General features: G+C 33.6%; 1 protein-coding gene across 1 annotated transcript in view; it reads right to left on the bottom strand.

Moving 5' to 3' along the window:
• CHSY3 (chondroitin sulfate synthase 3) overlaps positions 1 to 22,186 on the bottom strand; it is a 319,387-nt gene that overhangs the window by 292,401 nt on the left and 4,800 nt on the right. The gene's annotated exons all lie outside the window — the stretch shown is intronic.

Here is a 22,186-nt window from a genome sequence, read left to right on the forward strand (position 1 = left end):
AAACAAGGAACATTACTTTGACTGTTTGAAGGATCAGCTTAAAAATAAATACATCAAGTAAACACTTCTGATACACCCTTCTTTGTTTAGTATTTTACATGTAATCTTCAGATTTAGAAATTTGTTATTAAAATGGAATACTTTTTACATTGAATTTTTTCCAACATTGGCAGAGTAATTGCTTGTATATTTCCAAGGAAAGGGGTTGAACAAGCCGTCATGCTGACCAAACCTGACAACCTGATGCTAATTTCAAAACATTCTTCATGCTGCCAAAAATGGCCTTCCTTTCCACAGAATTGTACTTTTAATGGATGGATAATGGATGTTTCTTTGTGGCCACCCAGGCTAACAGAGTTTGCACTAGGTCACTTCTGAGTCTGCATTCGGTTTTAACCTTTGTTTGACAGCTTGTCAGCCATGCCATCCTCCAACCTCAGAGGAGGTTATCATGAGACATTTATCTCTAAATTCCGGTGCTGCTTTATGTATTTTTATCACTCTATGCTTCATAAAGCATTTTTAAAATCTGTTATCTCATATAACTGTCACAATCTGGTAGGAAAGGTAGGGGATCTTTCAGTTTAGAAAAGCAAGGTGATAAATTAGCGAATGACAGAGTTAATCCGAAAACCTATGTCTCCTCATTTCAGGCCAGTCAACATTCCTTTATTTCTTCTAACGTTCTCCAGGCCATTTGAGTTACAGTAATCTTATTGGTTAAAATGTTATTATATAAGTCATTTACTGGCTAAAAACAAAATCTAAGAAATTCTCAATATCCTTTTTTTTTTAAGAAGCTTTCTCTTTTTAAAATGGATATTAATCAACATTTTAACTCTAATTCAGAATTAGCATAAGAACTTTCTGGTAACAGAAACTTTACATGGAAACATTATTGCATTTAATATACATAAACTAATAAGTAGACCAGGAAGATGTCAACCCAAAGAAACTGATGCTGGACTTTAGTATCCAAAAGTTTTTAAAATTGCATGATAACAATCCTGCACAATCTGCACATGTACCCTAGAAATTAAAATATAATAAATAAATAAATATAAAATAAAAATAATATCTCATGTGTGAATTGAGATCTAGAAAGAAAAAGAAAAAAATAAACTAAAAAATAAAAAATAAACCACTTTATTATTAATCCTTTGTAGATAATACAGGTATGATGATTAAATTTATGTGTCAAATTTGGCTACTTAGGGTGTCCAGTTGTTGGGTCAAACACAAGTCTCGATATGGCTGTAAAGGTATTTTAAAAGATGTAATTAACATTTAAATCAGTGGACTCTGAATAAATCTTATTCTCATCATATTGCATGTTGGCCTCATCCAATCAATTGAAAGTCTTAAGGGGAAAGATACGTTCCTGAAGAGGAAGAAGGTCTACCTTCAGACTCCAGAATGCCATTATACTTGAGCCCCAACATCAACTCCTGCTAGAATTTTTCATCTTTCAGCCTGCCCTACAGATCTTAAACTTGCCAGCTCCAAGAGCAGCGTGAAGCAATTCCTTAGAAAAGAAAACCTATCTGAGACTCTGATAGATAGCTAACTCTCATATATATATGGCTTTATTGTTTATATTAAATATGGCTTTATTGTTTATATATAAATATATGCTATTATTTACATATATATGGTTTTACTATTTACATACAAATATATGGTTTTATTGTTTTACATACATCCTATTGTTTCTTTTTCTGTAGAGAACCCTAACTAGTAAAGTAGATTAGCTTTATCAACACCTACTCCCAAGATCCTTCTCCGTTCCCTTCTTCTGCAATGAAAGCTAGAATGTAAATACACAATTTATCTGCCTCTCTTGAAGCTATACCTGGTTATATGACACAATTTAGGCAGAAGTCCATCGGAGGGACTTTCATCAATAAAATCCATGCCAGGAAAAAGTTTTCCCCTTTCCTACCTAAAACTAGAATTAGATACTTTAAAAAGTGTCTGAAATCTATAAGCATGACATCAAAAGCCAACACTTGAAAAAAAGGCAGAGTAAAAAGACAAAAAAAGTATGAGACCCTAACCCTAATAGCCTCATTTAGTGGGTCTAATCACCTACATATCTGGAAAATTGAAAAGCAAAAGACACTGTGGCCAAGTTTTCTGTTCTCTTCAGTAAAACACATTATTAAATGATACAATATTTGCTTCATGTAGATAATCTGTTCAGGAAAAAAGAAAAAAAATGACACAATAACTTGTATAATGTTTTTATACAGATCTATTAAAATATCTGTAGATCAAATATCTATAGCATTCAGCTGGTAAATATCTCTATCCTTATACAAAGTTTAGTGAAATATAATTTAAAAAACATAGAACTATTAAAAGCCCAGGTATAATTTATCAAGCACTTAATGATTTCCTTAATTATAAAAATTAATTAATGGCTGTTTTAAATAGGCTTTCATTTAGAGCTATGCTGGAAGAAATCAGCCCTTCCAATCAGCTGAGATCCAGGAAGCAAGATGAGGATGTCAGTCTGTCCATGGGTACAAATGGTTGTAGGACAACACTAACAAATAAGAATGAAGAAATGTGTAGGCTGGATATATTTTTCATAAACACACATGTTTTAAATTATTTACACAGCCATACTAAAATGGACTTGTTTTCAGTGGAATATTCAAAATGACAAAAAATAATTTAGTTAGCATGATATATGACCTTACAAATGTTGCTATAGACAGAGTATAATAAAATCAGGAGGCTGAGACAAAGGCAATTTAAAACCAATTGGATTGGAAAGACTGATTTGCACCAGACATAAATTTGCATAAAGCTGCTTCCAAAATGAAACGAAATTAACCTAGTGACCTAGGTGTTGCCAGAATTCTAAGACCTTACTTTAATTGGTATGCTAGAAGAGATGCTCAATCTCCCTAGCAGTAGGAGAGGATATTACTTCATATTTTCATGGTCCGTCTGTGGCTGTAGTCTTCCCATGGCTTTCTGACAAGTTGGGACTCCTAGGTAGTCACTGATACAGTCAGTCTTATTGGGGTAGAGTCTCAGGTTTCCTCCTTTGGTTCTGTGACCACCTTATCTACAATTTTGCCATGGGTGAAGCTAGCCATCCTCCCTTCAGGGCATCATATATAGTTCACCTTGTTTCATTCCTTCTCTATGCTTGCAAAGTTTATCTACCTACTCTTCCCAGTTAAGATCAACTTCATGAAGCCTTGGAGCAAAAACTACATACCCCCAGTGATGCCTCCTTTTAAACATATATGGTGCTTATCTATGTATGACTTATCAATGCCATGTTAGCTTCTATGTTACTCATATTCTTACTTGGCTATATTGTCTCCATAGCTACACTCTTAAAGGAAAACAGTTATGTGCTTAGAATAAGGCATAGTTTTTTTGTTTCTGTTTTTAGTTTGTTTGTTTTTTGAAACAGAGTCTTGCTCTGCTGCCCAGGCTGTGGTGCAGTGAGGAGATCTTGTCTGACTCCAACCTCTGCATCCAAGGTGCAAGCAACTCTCCTGCCTCAGATTCCTGAGTAGCTTGGATTACAGGCATGAGCCACCATGCCTGGCTAATTTTTGTATTTTAGTAGAGTTGGGGTTTCACCATGTTGGCCAGGCTGGTCTCGATCTGCTGACCTCAGGTGATCTGCCTGCCTCAGCCTCCCAAAGTACTAAGATTACAGGCGTGAGTCACCATGCCTGAAGACATAGAAATTTTATACTTGGTAAGTACTTCCAATACATTCATTCAGGTATAGTCTGATGTCCTGAAATTTTTCTGTATGGCTTTACATTTTGTTTTAACTCCAGAAATAGGCATGCCTATCTAAAGAGATTATCTGGATCATCATCATTTTCATAATCTATCAACAGCTAAGCATACTGCTGGATTCAGCACAAACCTGCTTATATGGTAATTTTAATAAAGGTTGTAATAACCCCATTTATCCATAGAGATTTTCACAAGGATTTACTAACAATATAAAAAAATGTAAATGACACTCCTAGAAATTAAAAATCATTAAACACTCAGGTTAAAAATTCCTGAAGCAATAAGGATTTCTACAAAGTTGTACCTAGTTTGTCTGTGTGTGTTTTTTATTTTTACTATTTATTCCTGAGAAATTTCTACTATGGTATATATTTTTGAGCAATAAATGAGAAATCTTCACTCTAACATACACTAATCACCAGAACAAGGAACATGTTGCACTACGATGAAGAGTTCTCAGAATATAGCCCATTAAATGAAATTCTAGTGTGATGTGTATGCCCATGTCCCAGGTGCACTTTGTTCCTAAATAGTACAGCTGAAAGAAAAACAATTACATTAGATAAAACTGACAGCCTATATTTTATTCTTGCTCTGAGGCACAGTAAAAGATGCAATTTTCTGTTTCTACTGATAATGAAAACTTTATTCTTATATATTTTTCCTGTAAACATGCTAGGGACTGGAAGAAATGTAGCAATTTTGGTCTCTTTCACTCCTCACAGATGTCTCCTAGAACAATGAAGTGACTCTAGTTCCAACAGTCTAGTAATGCCAAAATGGATGACAGGAGTTCATTCTGGGCCTTTATTGTCTGACCTTTGTCACCTACCTATTTTCCTTCCCATTTCCTTATATTATATATACTTGAACTTGTCTATTCCAATCTGACATTGTGGTTTTAAAATAAAAATGAAATGCTATTCTTTGAATTCATAAGCAAAATGTCAATGTAACATTGTGAGAAGAATATATAGTCTCTAAAATAAAATAAGCCACAGTTCAAAGCAAGATCCTAACAACTCTCTAGCAGAATGATCTTGGGCAAGTTGTTAAATTTCTCTGGGCCTGTTCCCTCATTTCTGGCACAGGGCAGAGGAACTTACTTAAACCCCTTTACAGCTCAGAAAACAGTGTTAAAGCACCCAGTACATAGCTTGATACATAAATGATGGTCAATAGTTTATTCTTTTAGCTACATATCAATATGAATCAATTTTATGCTTATTACTATCATTTTATACACTCAGAAATGTTCATTTAGATTATTGTTAATCATCAGTATAATAAAATACTAGACATTTGAGACATGTTTAGCATAGTTTTCATTCTATAATGAAGGAAAGTAGAAATTAATAGAACCACACTGAGCTACAGATCAGCATTTGGTTAGGTCGCCTATACTGGTTTTTATACTACAATAAGTCTTTCTTCGAACTGCCGTTTCCTCCACAAGTTATATGATACCTTAAATGTTAAAATGATGCAGAGACCCATCTAAATTTACTTCAGCTGTAATTATAGCATCCAAAAGAAACAAAGCTACTCAAAGCAGTACAAAGCATTTTGTACAAAATGATGCCAGCATTACCCACCAAATTTTTTAATTAAAAACCTGTTTTTATTTAAAAATAAAACCCATTAGATACAGTTCTAGATTAATTTAGCCAAGTCATGTAAATTCTATTCTACTGAAAAACTGACAAACATGAAGTAACAAAAAATGTATTTTTTCTCCCTAATGATCGGTGATGCTGTGTACTGAAGCCTTTCACAGGGTGGAGGGTGGGGAGAGGGAGGATCAGGAAAAATAACTAACGGATACTAAACTTAATACCTGGGTGATGAAATAATCTGTATAAAAAATCACCATGACATCTGTTTACCTATTTAACAAACATGCACATCTTGCATATGTACTCTTAAACTTAAAAGTTTTAAAAATATATTTTCATAATTTTTGAACATTCTAAAATCTATGATGAATAAACACATGAATTGGCCAATAAGAATCACATAATATTATCATCCTTGATTCATTTTTCCTAGGAATTGTGGGAGCTGCAAGTCAACTAAACATCCTATAAACTCATACACACACACACACACACACACACAAACAGAATTTAACACTAATGTGGAGAAATGGAACAAGAAAGGGATTAATCATTCCAATCCTTTAAAACAATATTCAAGCAATGCATTCAACCACAAATATTTTGGGCAAAAATAAATGAAAGTAGGAGAACATCATCCTCAGCAAACTGACACAAGAACAGAAAATGAAACACCGCATATTCTCACTCATAGGCGGTGATAAAAAATGAGAACACATGGACACAGAAAGGGGAGTACTAAACACTGGGGTCTATTGGGGGGAAAAGGGGAGGGCCAGTGGGAGGGGGAGGTGGGGAGGGATAGCCTGGGGAGAAATGCCAAATGTGGGTGAAGGGGAGAAGAAAAGCAAAGCACACTGCCATGTGTGTACCTACGCAACTGTCTTGCATGCTCTGCTCATGTACCCCAAAACCTAAAATCCAATAAAAATTAAAAAAAAAAAATGAAAGTAGGGTTTCTTTAAAAAAATACAAACATAAATATTTTACATAACCAGGAATTGTCCATATTATTACTTATAAATTTACACACAAAACTGATAATTGCTGCTATACAAAAAAACTTGAAAAGCAATGAAATGCGTTTTTCTTCGATTATCCACAGATACACTTTATAACTGTCTGCCAAATTTGATGAACTCAATTTCACTCCTTATCAGGTGTTTCAATAAATTCTCCAAATGACATACTTGATGAAATGGATCTTTTATGTAATTCAAAGGCAATTTAAATTTTACAACCTTGGATAGTTTAAGGTTGTTTTGGTAGGCTGATTTTTAAATCTATGAACACAGTGTCCTGAACACAAACTTAGTTCATGTGACCATTTGTTTAAAATGTCAAAAGTTTTTTTAAGTGTAATCAAAATTCATAATGTGTCTAAGAATTCCAGAGCAATGTGGTTGTATTTGACAGAAAATGAACCATTTCTAAAATAACTGAGGCAAAATAAAACCTGTTAATAGCACTGAACACTACGAGCACTAGAAAACAAATTAAGTATTGGAGGCATAAAGAAAATTAGAACTTAGTTAAGAAAAAAACCAGAATCCTAAAATTTATATAAATCAAGGTCTTATAGGACCTCATGAAAATATCTACATTTATAGTTTTTTTCAAGTAAGTTTGTTCTATTATGGTATTATAATTATAATTATCTATTTTAATTAATACACTATCATTCACTAGATAGCCTAGGTTTCAACAAAACCAATTTGTGGTATACTGTTAAATGCTCTTTAAATAAAACAACAGATCAATTTCAATAAATTTGAAATTATTTATACACTTAACCAGGTGTTAGACAATCTATATGCAGAAGTTACTGCATTGATTATATAAATATTATGGTATCAAATACGTATAACAGCAAGAGGATTTATCAACTATATGCTTATAACTAATGGGGGAAAAATCACAAACGCAAGTATAAAATATATCATCAGAAGAGCAAATACTGAATAACAAAAGTTATTTGCTTATGGTAAATCTTTCCATAGACTTTCCAAAGACAGAAAACATTCTTGCTGAAATCTGATCTACCAAAACTGCATAAATATTTAAGATTATTGAATAAAAAAGGGAAACCAAAACAAGACGAAGGTCAAATATGAGAAATGCAGACTTTTAAACAACCATAGGGCAATCACATGTATCTTAACATAAGCAATTATATGGGTGGAAAATCAAGGATGATGGATTTATATTGCAAATTAATTGAAGGTTATGCTGCACTCAGTCTATTTACAATAGAAGCACCTACAACTCAATCAAGCCACAAAATAAAGTATACCTTCATAAATCTAAACTCCAGTTTCACAAAATAAGACATATATCTTAAGAGATCTTGAATAGCAAACTAAAGACATTTTAGATAGAAACTTTATAAAATGATTTCTATATTACAAAAATAACCTGTGGGCCTGACAAATAATATCATGTAAACAATCAATAAGTTGGCCATCTGAACTGAATTTTCAAGGGCCAAAAAAAAACCTTAGTCCATGACCAAATAATAATGTGTGATAAAGTTCCATGCTATGTGCTTTAATGACCCCAAATTTGCTTAGTAATACTAACTTGGAAACTCTACAATGACAGTAAATATTGCATTCAAGGTCTGGTAAATAGCATAAAATACACAGAAGCTCTAACTTACAACTGGAGATAAATCTTCTTGTGCTTTATGCCAATTATCCCCTTACTGGCCATTTAGTAATAAAGAATCTCCATGACTCACTATTGTAACTGCCCTCACAATCTCGTGCAGTGATAAATGCTTTATATAAATGCATATATATATATATATATATATACATATATGCACACACACATATATACACACTTACAAGAAATATTCAAGAATATCTAAAATGTGTTTTAATATTAAATTTTGTACCTTTCAGATCATACTAGACATTTCTTAAAAAAATAAAAAGTAAACTCATAGAAGCAGAGAATAGAATGGTGGTTACCAGAGCTTGGGGAATAAAAAATTGGGAGATGTTCATTAAAGGACAGAAAATTTCAGTTAGATAAGAGAAATAAGTTCAAGAGAACTATTTTATATTGTGATTATAGTTAATAATAATATATTGTATACTTGAAAACAACTAAAATAGCAGATATTAAGTGTTCTCACCACAAAAATATAAGTATGCAAGGTAATGCATGCTAATTAGCTTAATTCAGCCATTCCATAATGTATACATATACCAAAGCCATGTTGCACACCACAGAAATATGCAATTTTTGTTAATTGAAATATAAAATTTTTAAAAGAACATGAAGTTGTAAACAAGGCAGATAACTCAGCTGTTTAAAATCTTTCAAGCCTTCCCATTTTTCTTACTAAATTTCTCTTCTGACATCTGGCTCCTTCCTGTCAGGAACCTTATTCTTGTGTCACTTCTCCCTGAATGTTTATATATCAACCACTTAGGCCCATAACCAATTCTACACATATCTCAGTAAGGCCTTAGTCTGGATATTCAGCTCTTCCCAGGTTCCTTCTTATGCTTTACTTCCAGGCTAAAATGTCACCTCTTACCAGAAGCCCTCCCTAGTGAAATAATCTGAAATGGCCTCCACATTTACTCCTTCCAGCATCATCTAGCTTATTTCTTCTCAAGTGATCATCTATTTTTTTTACTTTTTTGTTGATATCTCCCTCCGTGAAAATATAAATTTCACAAGGACAGAGAACTCACCTATCCCACCACCCAGCACAGTATGTCTTTCCCAAGAGGTACTCAGTAAATGAAGAATGTACAAATGACATATTTTAAAGAGGGATAATCATTATTTGAGGAATGTGCTCCTCTTTTACACATTTTTTAGCAGCCTAAAAAGGTGGGGAATTTATGTGTTAATTGGAGGATGCTGTGCAGTGCATTTTCCTCTTGTTCTCGCAGAAGTGTGTGCAGTTCTCTTAAAACAATCATTCAATTGATTTGAAATGCTGGCAGAATTAAAAAGAATAAGGATGATGTCTGGGTACAGGCATAAGTGTAACTACAGGAGTTGATTCTACTTTTAAAAGCATTCAGAACAATGTGGGTAATAGGCCACCTCTTGAGATAAACAAAAATTGAGGGTGGAAGAGATACTGTACATATCAAGTTGTCTAACATTTGAGAGAAACTATGGAAATATAAAACATAGTGATTAGTAAGGGGTTGGATGAAACTCTCTAGGCAGATAGAGAACATAAATTGATTTTTCAGTATATGTATTTTATGCTTTTTAGTTTTTGAAACATTTTACATTAGTGATTTACAAATTATTAAATACAATTTAAATTTTAAATAATTTTAAAACAAATTACTATGTTTAATAAATCAAATTTTAAACAAATTAAACTTCTTGATTTGTTACAATTTCTTTTTAATTTTAAATACTAACTACTTTACCCATGAGAAGAATTTGCTTAAAACAAATGCATTTATGCAGTCTGATAATACTCACGATGGATTAGTACCCCTGCCTGCCTAATCTGGGAAAGTTCTTCAGCTGTATGAGCATCACTTTTCTACTAAAAAATTCTCACAAAGGGCTGCAAAGCCAGACATGATATCCGCCCTCATCTCACATTTTTTATTTATCTCATCCCACCTTTTATTACTCTCCCAAAGTGCCTTGTTCAGTTTTAGTTTCCCTTGCCTTCTGAGTAGTTTTTGACCTGCCAAGTGTGTTTCCCTGGACACTTGTCCACCTACTCTTCCCTGCAGAAAAGGTTCTCCCTCAGACATCTGCATAGCTTAAATATCATCTTCTCAGTGAGGCACATTAAATTACCTTTTTTTTAATATCGATTTTTTTTAGATTTAAGTTCTGGGGTACACTTGCAGATCTTGCAGGATTGTTACATAGGTATACAAATGCCGTGGTGATTTGCTGCCTCCATCCTCCATCACCTACATTAGGTACTTCTCCTAGCGCTACCCCTCCCCAATCTCCCCACCCCCTGCTATCCCTTCCCTAGTCTCCCACCCCCCTGACAGACCCCAATGTCTGATATTCCCCCCCTTGTGTCCATGTGTTCTGTAGGAGAGGGACAGCAGGGCGTGGGGAAATTGGGGAGAGATAACATGGGGAGAAATACCAGATATAGGGGACAGGGGGATGAAGGCAGCAAACCACCTTGCCACATATGTACATATGCAATAATCCTGCATGATCTGTACACGTACTCTAGAACCTAAAGTACAATTTAAAAAAAAATGTTTTAAAGTAAAAATAGAAGAAATTTTCTCATCTGCAACAACATGGATGGAATTGGAGAACATTATGATAATGCCATATGCAAGCACAGACAGACATATACAGCAGTCCTCCCTAATCCACTGTTACACTTTCCAGGGGTGATTTCAGCTACCTGTAGTCATTCCTGGTCCAAAAATATTAAATGAAAAATTCTTGAAACAAACAATTTATCTGTTTTAAATTGCACACTGTTCTGATAGAGTGATAAAATCTTGAGTCATCTTGCTATCCTCCTTAGGACATAAATCATCTCTGTCTAATGGATCCCCATTAGACAGATGGGGATCTGTAGATGTAGATGCTACCTGCCTGGTGGTCACTCAGTAGCCACCTTGGTTATCAGACTGACTGTCAAGGTATCATAAGGCTTGTACTCAAGGCATCACATTGCTTGTGTCAAGGTATCATAGTAAATGGGCATCGTACTTGTTTTACTTAATAATGGCCCCAAAGTGCAAGAGTAGTGATGCTGGAAACTTTGTTACACCAAAGAGAAGCCATATAATGTCTACTTTGAGTGAAAAGGTAAAAGTTCTGGGCTTAAGAAAAAAATCTGCCATGCACAATGGTTCATGCCTGTAATCTCAACATTTTGGGAGGCCAACGCGGGCAGATCCGTTGAGCTCAGGAGTTTGAGATCAGCCTGGGCAACGTGGCAAAACTCCGTCGCTACAAAAAAAAAAAAATACAAAAATTAGATTGGCGTGGTGGTACGCGCCTACAGTCTCGGCTACTCGACAGTCTGAGGTTAGAGGATCACCTGAGCCCTGAAGTCAAGGCGGCAAAGGGACATAATTACACCACTGCTCTTCACCCTGGGTGACAGAGTGAAACACAGTCTCAAATAAAAACGAAAACAAAAATCGTATGTTGGGGTTGTTAAAGTCTAATATAAGAATGACTCTTCTTTCCATGAAATTGTCACACTTCAAACTGTAAAAGTTACAAGCACAGTGTGATAAGCTCTTAGTAATAATAGAAAGGCATTACATTTATAGATGGAAGACATAATCAGAAATGTGTTCCAACTGATGGCAATTGAGTTCAGTACTACAGAGGTTTTCAGGCATCCACCAGTGGTCTTGAAACCTATTCCTTGGCTGGGCGCAGTGGCTCACACGGTAATTCCAGCTCTTTGGGAAGCTAAGGTGGAGAGATCACGAGATCAGGAGTTCGAGACCAGCCTGGCCAACATGGCAAAAACCCATCTCTACTAAAAATAAAAAAATTAGCCAGGCATGGTGGTGTCCACCTGACATCCCAGCTATTCAGGAGGTGGAGGCAGGAGAATTGCTTGAACTTGGGAGGCAGAGCTTGCATTGAGCTGAGATTGTGTGCCATTGCACTCCAGCCTGGGTGACAGAGTAAGACTCTGTCTTAAAAAAAGAAACCTATTCCTTATGGACTGGAGGGGACCATTGTGCCATATGCCCTCACTTCTATGTGGAATCTAAAGCAATTGAATTCATAGATGCAGACAGTAGAATGGTGGTTACCAGGGACTTCAGGTGGGATAAATAGGGGATGACAATTAACGATTAAAAAACCTCAACTGAATAGAATAAGTTTAATTTTTTAATTCAATCTGTTGTACAGCATGATAAATATGGTTAATACTTGAACACTATACATTTCAATATAACTAAGAGTATATCTTGAATGTTCTCTTCAGAAAAAAGTGTCAAATATTTGAGGTGATGATAGTTAATTAGCTTGATTTAATTACTCCACATTGTATTAAAAATCATTACATCACTTTTTAACTTTATTAATATGTACAACTATAACTTGTTAATATATAATAAGAATAAAAATGTTTTATTATAGTTAAACAAATTATTGTCATTGACAGAATGCCAACTGATATGGTTTGGCTGTGTCCCCACCCAAATCTCATCTTGATTTGTAGTTCCCATAATTCCCACCTGTTGTGGAAGGGACTCCTTGGGAAATAACTAAATCATGGGAGTAGTTGCCCCATACTGTTCCCATGGTAGTGAATAAGGCTCACAAGAGCTGATGGTTTCACAAGGGGAAAGCCCTTTCACTTGATTCTCATTCTCTCTCTTGCCTGCTGCTAAGATGTGCCTTTCACCTTTTGTCATGATGGTGAGGTTTCCCCAGTCACATGGAACTGTGAGTCTATTAAACCTCTTTTTCTTTATATGAGCCTTGGGTATGTCTCATCCCAGCATTTTCTAACACTGACATGTGTAATTGTCTTTGGGTTCTTCTCTGAACAGTTGGTAACGTATTATTTATTTCTTCCTTCATTTATGAAACAAACAAAACTTTCAAACGTATATTTTTGCAAGAATCATGATTTTACCTTCTAAAGAATGTACATCAACAAAATAAATTTAAAAAAAAAAACACTGATCTTCAACATATGATCTAAACCTTTGAGCATTACATACGAGGCCTTTCATAATTGGGTTCTACCTAGATCTTTTGGGCCTCACATCTCCTGCCTGTACATATGCTGGAACCAAACACATTATTATCCAGTGTGCTATTCTTCCACCTTTGCCTGACCATGCATCCCCACTCACCTGGCAGTGCCCCTATGTGCTACTTCCAATTCGGAGGAAGCATTTTCCTGTTCTCCTCAAACATTGCTTCCATTACACTCCTATGTATCCTGCACTTTCCTCCAACATAGCAGTCATCTATAGCAGTTGGCTCGGAACTATTTGTTGAGAATGATGGAACAGAATCAAAATTATCCATTTAAGCTTTTAAAAAATCTAAAAAGTTATTATTTAATCACACATGTCCTTCTGATACCTCTTTCATTCAGAGCTCTAATTATTTAAGTCAATGTTAAAGCAATCAAGCCAATGAAAACATTCCATCTATATTATAAGAACTCTCTTACGATGCATTACTAAGATGTAATAAATAAACACAACTATAAACCTTAAGCTTTGTACAGGTAAAAATTATTTTTCACGAGAATGTTTTAAAATCCACCTTGAATATTTTTTAAGAAAAGAGTAATTAATATATGAACCATGAAAATCAAATGGTGAGAAAACATACAGTTGTGAGTGATGGCTTTGTAGCCACTGTCTTTAAGTCCAATGATTAGTTCTTTAGAATAGATGTTTAACAAGTCAGACAAGAACAGAAATGCAGTGTTCATTACTCTCCTGTGATTTCCCCAAAAGGAAAACAAAGCAAAACTAATTTTTAACAAATAGTTTAAAAATAGACGATATTTAAATATGGAAAATTAATAAAACAATTGACACAGTGGTCTAAATCTAGAGCCAAATTAGAGTCACCTGAGAAGTTTTAAACACTACCTATGCTGCAGGCCTCACCTGTAAGAGATTATGACATAATGGATGAAGGATGGGGTCCAGCATCAGAATTTTTTCAAAGTCCATTGAAAATTCTATTGTGCTGCCAGGAACCACCCTGAATGAACACCTTCCATATTATAGCAAAGCCCATCAAACAAAAAGAAATTGCAATGAAACTGTGTTCAATCAACATTATCCCACTCCCATGAGGGGAAGAAAGAATACGAACATTATAAGATGGAAAATATTAATAACAGTTAACATTTAAGCAGAGCTTATTATGTGGCAAGCATCATTCTAAGGGTTTCTAATACACTGACCTTTTTTTTGCCTCAAAATCACTTTGTAAAGTTGGCGCTATTTTATGCCTTTCTGCTTCTGCAAAAATAGCTGGCAGTTGTGGAATGCTTAACACTGCGAGACATTACTCTGAATGCTGCTATTTGCACTGACTTGTTTAATCTTCATAGCAGCTCTATGAAGTAAGTACTGTTATTACAAGGCTCTCTATATATTTGGATGTGAAACCCACAGATAACGAAGGCCTACTGTTCTACACTATTTTATATAAGGAACTTGAGCATCCATAGATTTTAGTATCCCTAGGATTTGTAGAAACAATGCACCTCAGATATGAGGGCTGACCCATTGGATAGATGAGGAAACTAAGGCACAGAGAGGTTAAATAATTTGTGTAAGGCCACACAGCTAGTGAATGGCAAAACTAGAATAAGAAGCCATGTAATCTAGCGATAGACTTAAAATACAAAATCCTAGTGATCTGTGTGATAAACAAGCATAAAATATATTAGTATACAAGAAAATTACTAAAAATGTCTTTATTTTTCTCTTCGTCAAGGGATAGTTATATAAATAAAAGAAAAGACTTACTTAAGAAAACTTAAATAACAATAATTTTATCTTAGCTCTGAGAGAGGTACACGTGTTGGACCCAACTAGAGATATTTCATGACCTAGAATCAGAAAAAAAAAAAAAACAATTTGGAAGGATGTCAGAAATGAGAAACCCAACTCTATATCAGATTTGAAACCAAGAGATCAGTAGGAAGCCTGACTCCTCCTCCCTGTGCACTCCATGAAGACAAAGGAAGGCATGTATATTGTTTATTGCTGATAAAAACTGTTCAATAAATACATTTGGACAAATGAAATCATTTAGCTACATACGATGTGAAATGACTGGATTCTAAGGCAGAACATTTTCAATTTTAACACCATATTTTTTCATATTTTATGAGATACTCATGTTTTCAATATCCTTCATATAACATTCATTTCTATATAATACAATATAAGATTATAAAAATATACTGGTTTTAATTAAAATGATTTTTCCATATTTTAATTTTTACAAGGAAATTTTACCATAAAATTATTATAAAAACAGACCTTCTAAATAATCATCTCAGTAGCTAGGTGACTATATTTCTAAGCCAAGCTGTTTAGAATTCTCTGAACCTCTCTGTGCTCCTCAGTTTGGGGGCCATCCTGTCCTTACCTAGATGGCTTCCTCCATGTGTGGCTGGTATATCTAATATCTACCATTCTCTTGCTTAGCAAAGCGTGAGTATGGATCTGCCCTTAATCAACAACACAATAGCTACACTCTGGGTTCTCACCAGAGAATATGCATATTTTACTTCCTTTTGGCCAACCTAATATAAAACATTTGAGTGAGACATAATAGTCTGGAAAAGCTCTTTAAAGAGTATTCTAAATTTTAAAACAAAATCAAGCAAGGAACCAAATAATAGTATACTATGACCAGAACTGCATTGTCTCTAAGTTGAATTTCTTTTTTAGAATTGCCCTTCTGAGTTGTAGCCCTGGCTCTATTGAGGTCATTAAGAAGGAATAACCAATTAAACCATGCTACTCTATTTATTACAGAAGTGGTACTAAGGATCCGATCTGCTACATCCCTCACGACTTCCTTCTGTTCTCTGGGGGAGATTTCTTTCATGCCAGGAAAGCAGAAACATAATAAGTATTCTCATGGTTTTATCATATTTGCTGCATGCTGTTATTTCTTCACATTTTCATTTTATTTTGCTATTAAGTATTTATATTAATATGTATATTTCTTTAAATCACCACTTTTTGAGACACAGGAACTCTATAAACAAATAACTTTGCAATAAAAATTAACAAAACTGAAAGAGATAATGATGCATTCAGATACCACTGACTATGAAGAACAATGAGCAGAGCTTTCAAAATTATAAAGGTTGAGTAAAACATTTTAAATCTCAAAAAATTAATAAATGCATTTTATTCATCTGTTACTTCCAAAATTATGCTGGCTTATTTTTAAAAGATAGGTTATTTTGGTTCAGTTAATTTAGAAACTTTTTATGTCCTTTCTAAGATACAGTAACTTTTTAAACATAGCATGATTCAAACTGATTTATACGTGGTCAAGCCTCAACTAGAATGTTGTTTAATGGTCAGGACAGTATTTAAGAGAACATCAGAATTATGAAAACTCCAAGCCTCAATTTTTCAGTTTCCTTAAGTTTTCTTATGGCTCAATGATATTGAATGACTCATATAACTCAATGATTTTGTTTTTAATTTCAATGAAATTTGTTTAACTGAAATGCCTGATTAACAGCTATACCTTTGTGCAAAAATAATATGCTATAATAAAAATTAAATGCAGTATAGCTACAGAATAGAATATATTTCTCCGTATTTTATGCATAATTCACTAGGTAGAAAAGAGACTGAAATAACTATTTCTCAAAACATAGCTTTTTGGAGACCAAAAAAAATAAAGTTAAAGTGGGAAACTGACCTGGAATTATTTCAGGAAATTAGAATATTTGTAATCAATTAAAGAAAAAGAATAATATTCAAAGTTTTTAAATTAATATGAGTATTTTTGTTATCATAGGGCTTATTTCAAATTGTCTGTAGGCATCTCCCAAACTTAACATTTTTCATAATTGTTGGAAATTATCTTGGAAAGCATAAATTACCACAATTGAAGTGATAAGGCATCAGTTAACGATGAAAACACACTAAGCCTAAAATGCTTACCATATCATCCTTCTCCATCAACTCAGAATGCAATTTTATTTTGTATAATTAAGAAAACAGTGTAGAAGAAAAGAAGTTTTAGAAATTCAATGCATGATGATTTCATTTGACAAGTGGGATGAGAGTGGGAAGAGTAGGTGTGAGAAGCTTACTGCTTTTAGTAAAGTTAAAACTAAATTGTGACTGAATCAGACCAAGAAAAGATTTTTAAAGACTGAATTTTAGATCAAAATCCCAGTTTTATATTTTCCATATATATGAATATACTTCGGAGGCATAAACATGTTCATGATAGAGCAAAATCAACATTAGAAAAGAGGGAAATTTGGCTGGGAGTGGTGGCTCACACCTATAATCTGAGCACTTTGGGAGGCCAAGGCAGGTGGATCACCTGAGGTCAGAAGTTTGAGACCAACCTGACCAACATGGAGAAACCCTGTCTCTGCTAAGAAAATACAGAATTAGCCAGGCATAGTAGGGCATGTCTGTAATCCCAGCTACTCTAGAGGCTAAGGCAGGAGAATCCCTTGAACCCAGGAGGTGGAGGTCCTGGTGAGCCAAGATTGTGCCACTGCACTCTAGCCTGGGCAACAAGAGTGAAACTCCATCTAAACAAAAAAAAAAAAGAGGGAAATTTATAGGGAATAGGAAGCTAAGAGGATGTGTAGCAGCCCTGTAAGAATGACACAGATCTTTTAACCTTAAAAATATGTTACTAAGAACTTATAGATAGTTCAGTTTCTTATCATACAGCTTTCTGGTTATTACTTACAAGCTCAGAAAAACACTTTTAGAACATATCCTTTTGTGAAATAATGTAATTTCCTAGGGTGTTTACAGACTTTAAGGAATTAAGACTGAACATAAAACATTCTAGTGTGAAAGTAACTATTTAAGAAGTCTAATAATAAAAATCTAGTTAGTCTTATGAAAGAATTTTTAAAACTACAAAGAAATGTTTTTACCAACATAGATCACTGCTGTCTTTGAAATAACATGTGATTGAATGAAACGTATCTTATTTGGCTCTATTTTACTGCAAACATTAAAATGATAAATACAAACTGTTCTTAAACTGATTCTTAGAAGAAATGCAAAACTTCCTCAAAGAAAGAAGAACAATCATCAGAATTAAAATTATCTTATGGTTTGAATATACGTGATCTTGTTAAACACAAAAGCAGAAAACAAAACTTCCAATTCTGCTAATACACATGAATGTATAAATAATTTTTAACAGTGAGAACATTTTTGTTATTTACTAAAAACATATCTATAATAAAGTGTAACTATGTTATATAATATGCATTTTAAATTGGCCAAATTTGTAATATATTAACTCTTCCATAAATTAAAGTATTTAAAACATACCTCCCAGTCTCACTAGAAAATCACTTCTCTTTCTATAGAATATTATCATGAAACTGGCAAGATGTGGATTATCTAGTTCAAAAGATCAAAACTTTTATGCCCACATAAGCCAGGCAGGGAGAACAAACATGCAAGAAGAGTCTTATAAACAATAAGAGGACATGAAAAAACTGTAGATTGCCTCTGCAAAAGGTGTCAAAAAAACAAAAACAAGAAACCTTAAAATATTCTATGTGCCAAACAACGTTTAAGAGCCATATGCAGCCTCCCAAACTGCCAGATTGTAGCTCTAGAAAAGCAGTAGCCAAGATAGAGCTCAACCAAAAGTGTAATCTTTGCCAACTGGAGAAGCCAATAAATTCTAACACTTGCAGAGTGAATAGAATAGAATGACTTTTTCATGAGCATCCATGCTTCATTCAGTTAGTAATCTTTGCTTATAAAGTTTGAGGTATAACCCATGAAGTCCGTTGATTATTAACATTTGCCATATGGTTTTAAAACAAGATGCCTCAATCCCAGGTGGAAAAGGGAGAATCTCAATTCAGACCATCCAATGATCACAGGCACACAAAGAACCAGTCTGTGTAAGGCTCAACTTCAACCAAAGGCCTCTTTATTCTGAGCAGGTCAGGCCATGTTGGAGCCCTAACTGTGATCTACTGTGGTCTGGGTGCACATCCTGTGATCTTTTAAGGTATCTGGGTTGGATCCTTTATGAGCACATTAATTGACTAGGAACCTGATGAAAAGAGTACATATCAAAATACATTTGAAATTTATTTTATCTATCACTCAAGCAGAAGGAAACAGAAAAAGTGAGCAGAGAAGACAGAGAAAAAGAGCAAGAGACCAACAAGCAAGACACATTTCCCCAGACCACCGGGGCCTTATTGTGAGAAAGGCCTGAAGCTGCAGATCATTACCTCAAAGACCTGAGGTACACCAGGAGGAGGTTCCCGCTGCCTTGGGAGACAACCCTCTGGGTGTTCATGAGTTGACTGCAGAATGAGATACTATTCACTTACTTCCCTACTGATGATGCCAGAGAAACTCAGAAAAGGGGGCCATTGTTCTGGCAATTAATTTAGAAATCTATACAGTAATTTTTTTCCTGACATAGATCTGTGTGGGATTCTTTATATATGTATATTAAATAATAACTTGTTAAGTAATATTTTCCACACATCCTCAAATTCAGTTACATACACACACACACACACACGCACACATATATCTGATACATATTAGGTGCAAAGACTGAAACAAATATTTATAACACATTTTTAAAATGGATGTCCATATTTCATAGTAAGTTTTACAAATACTGAATTCCTCATATTTCTGAAATATTAAAATATACTGGTTTCTTACACTTTGACAAAAAGAAAAGCTTAACTCTATGAGAATATATTTTCTATTTCAACCCTTTGGATATAAATCAATCGCACATCCATTACTAATAATTATTAAGTGAAATATATGAATCCATATTATATAATACAGTATGTAATATCTATAACATTAGAACAATAAAAACTAAGATATATTGAAATTTTACTATGTGCCAGACACTACATTAAGGGGTTTACATGGATCATTTCACCTAATCTTTCCTGAAATGTATGAGATAAATACTCTTACAGTCTCCATTTTCAGTTGAATTACATAAGGCTTAAAGAAGTAACTTCCAAAAGACAATTAAGCTGATAAGTGTTAGAATGATAGCTCAACCTCCAATTCAAATCCCCCATCACCACTCTCCCTTTCTCTTTTACCATATATTTTTAATGGTCTATATAACACAAAGAAAGTAATTTCTGTTTAGCAGTTAAGAATACTAGAAGATTAATTCCTAGATTTTACAAAACAATTTATACACAAGGAAAACTATACAATTATATATTTTATTTAATAATTATTTCAATTATCTTTTTATAAGATCTGCAAGCATGTTCACCATTTTTAAAAGATGACCTTCTATCATGAACATTTTATCTATTCAAACTCAAAAACCATAAACATGCTGCCTTAACAGTTCTCTCATCTCTGAAACAACGTTTGTTAGGAAGATAAACAAACAAACAAAAAAAAAAAAAACACAAAAAACCCAAAACCCTGAAATCTATGAAAGGTATAGATAAAGAAAATTTTAAATTTAAAAAAAAATGCTGTCACAGATAGTTCTTTTAAAAGAACTATGGACAAAAAAGTACTGAAAAATTTCAAAACTTTTTTGATGACCAGATATGATATCTCATCTTTACTGAGGATGCTAACCTAGAGTAGAACAGACCAATCTTTCTATATAATATGAACAGTATCATACATGGACACCATTACCACTAACATAAAATCCAAATTAGAAAGTGAAGTATGGGATCTGTGAATGTTACACCCAGTTTAGCTGCACCTAAGTTACCTAATTAGATGTCTTATGAGACACAGAACACATTCTAGTATTAAAATTTATATATCATTTCTTTGTATATCTATCTTTACTAGTTTTACTAACAATGCTCTTTCACATATCCCTTGGTAATAAAATTTACCGTCATATCTTTACATAAGACCTTTGAGACTTTGTATTACAATCAAATCAATGCCTCCTTCAAATAAATACCATTTAAACAGTTCCTTTAAAGACTGAAATTCCAAAACAAAGTAAATTCTATGTTATAGCTTAGCAAAACATAAAGTCAACAATATTTATCTAGAAAATATTTTCTAATGCTTGGAAATCATGTTGAAATGATTAGTTAGTTTAGTTTTACACAGATTCCTAAGTCAGTGATGGTCAAGTGCCAGTCTAAATTCAAATGTATTGTGAAAAGTTACTGAAAATGTTATATTCACCAGTTTACAGCCTGTAAGACTTGGGGTCTCTTTTGTTTGCCTCTTACATCAGTTAATAAAAGGATTTAAGATTCCACTTATTCTAACAGAAAGGGTACACATCTATAATAACTTCTCTTCACTTTAACCAGAACAAAAGCGTATATTGTAAACAAAATATTAAATCAGTTTTTGAGCTCCCAAATTTTGTGCATATCTTACTCTCTTGGACATGAATGGATGGAATGCTAGGTGAAGACTAGGCCTTCCTGGCAAAATCAATGAGAACTTGAAAAGAGAAACATTTAAACACTATCTTTGTTAAAATTTTATATATTTTGTTAAGGCAATAAAGTATCACATAAAACACAATAATTTCCCATCCACATTGTTAACTACAGATGAGATTCTTTTTTTACTTAAACATACAAAGTAAATATCTGCAAAATAATAGCAGCATGTAAACAAAATCAACTGGCTATGTTCTTTGTATTGAATATTTTTGTCTTTTACTTTGTTCCAAAGTAAGAATTATTTTTATTGAGTTTATTCTAAATTACCTGTCTTTAAACTATATGTTTTTACATAAATTTTTATCCTAAAGGGTAGTTGTAGGATAGTTTTTACAAATTAAAAGAAATTAGCAACATAATCATTTTAAATTTCCATAGTGCCTATTTCAAATGACTAATTATCAGTAATTTTTACTTTCTGTAATACATAAAATATGTCCCCAAAGTATAAATACCACACAAAGTATAAAAGAAAGCAAAATTAACTAAAGTGGGACTACACTTGCAATACAAGGAAAAAAAGTGGAACTGTGTATACAGTGACTTCACAGGGAACATATTTTCATAAAATGTTTCTTCTACACTAAGTGACATGAAAAATTTGAAAACATAAGCAAAGGAGTTAAGATATAATTTACAAAGCTGTGCACTGGGTACC

This window comes from Callithrix jacchus, chromosome 2 (assembly GCF_049354715.1).
Source record: "Callithrix jacchus isolate 240 chromosome 2, calJac240_pri, whole genome shotgun sequence".
Lineage (NCBI taxonomy): Eukaryota > Metazoa > Chordata > Mammalia > Primates > Cebidae > Callithrix > Callithrix jacchus.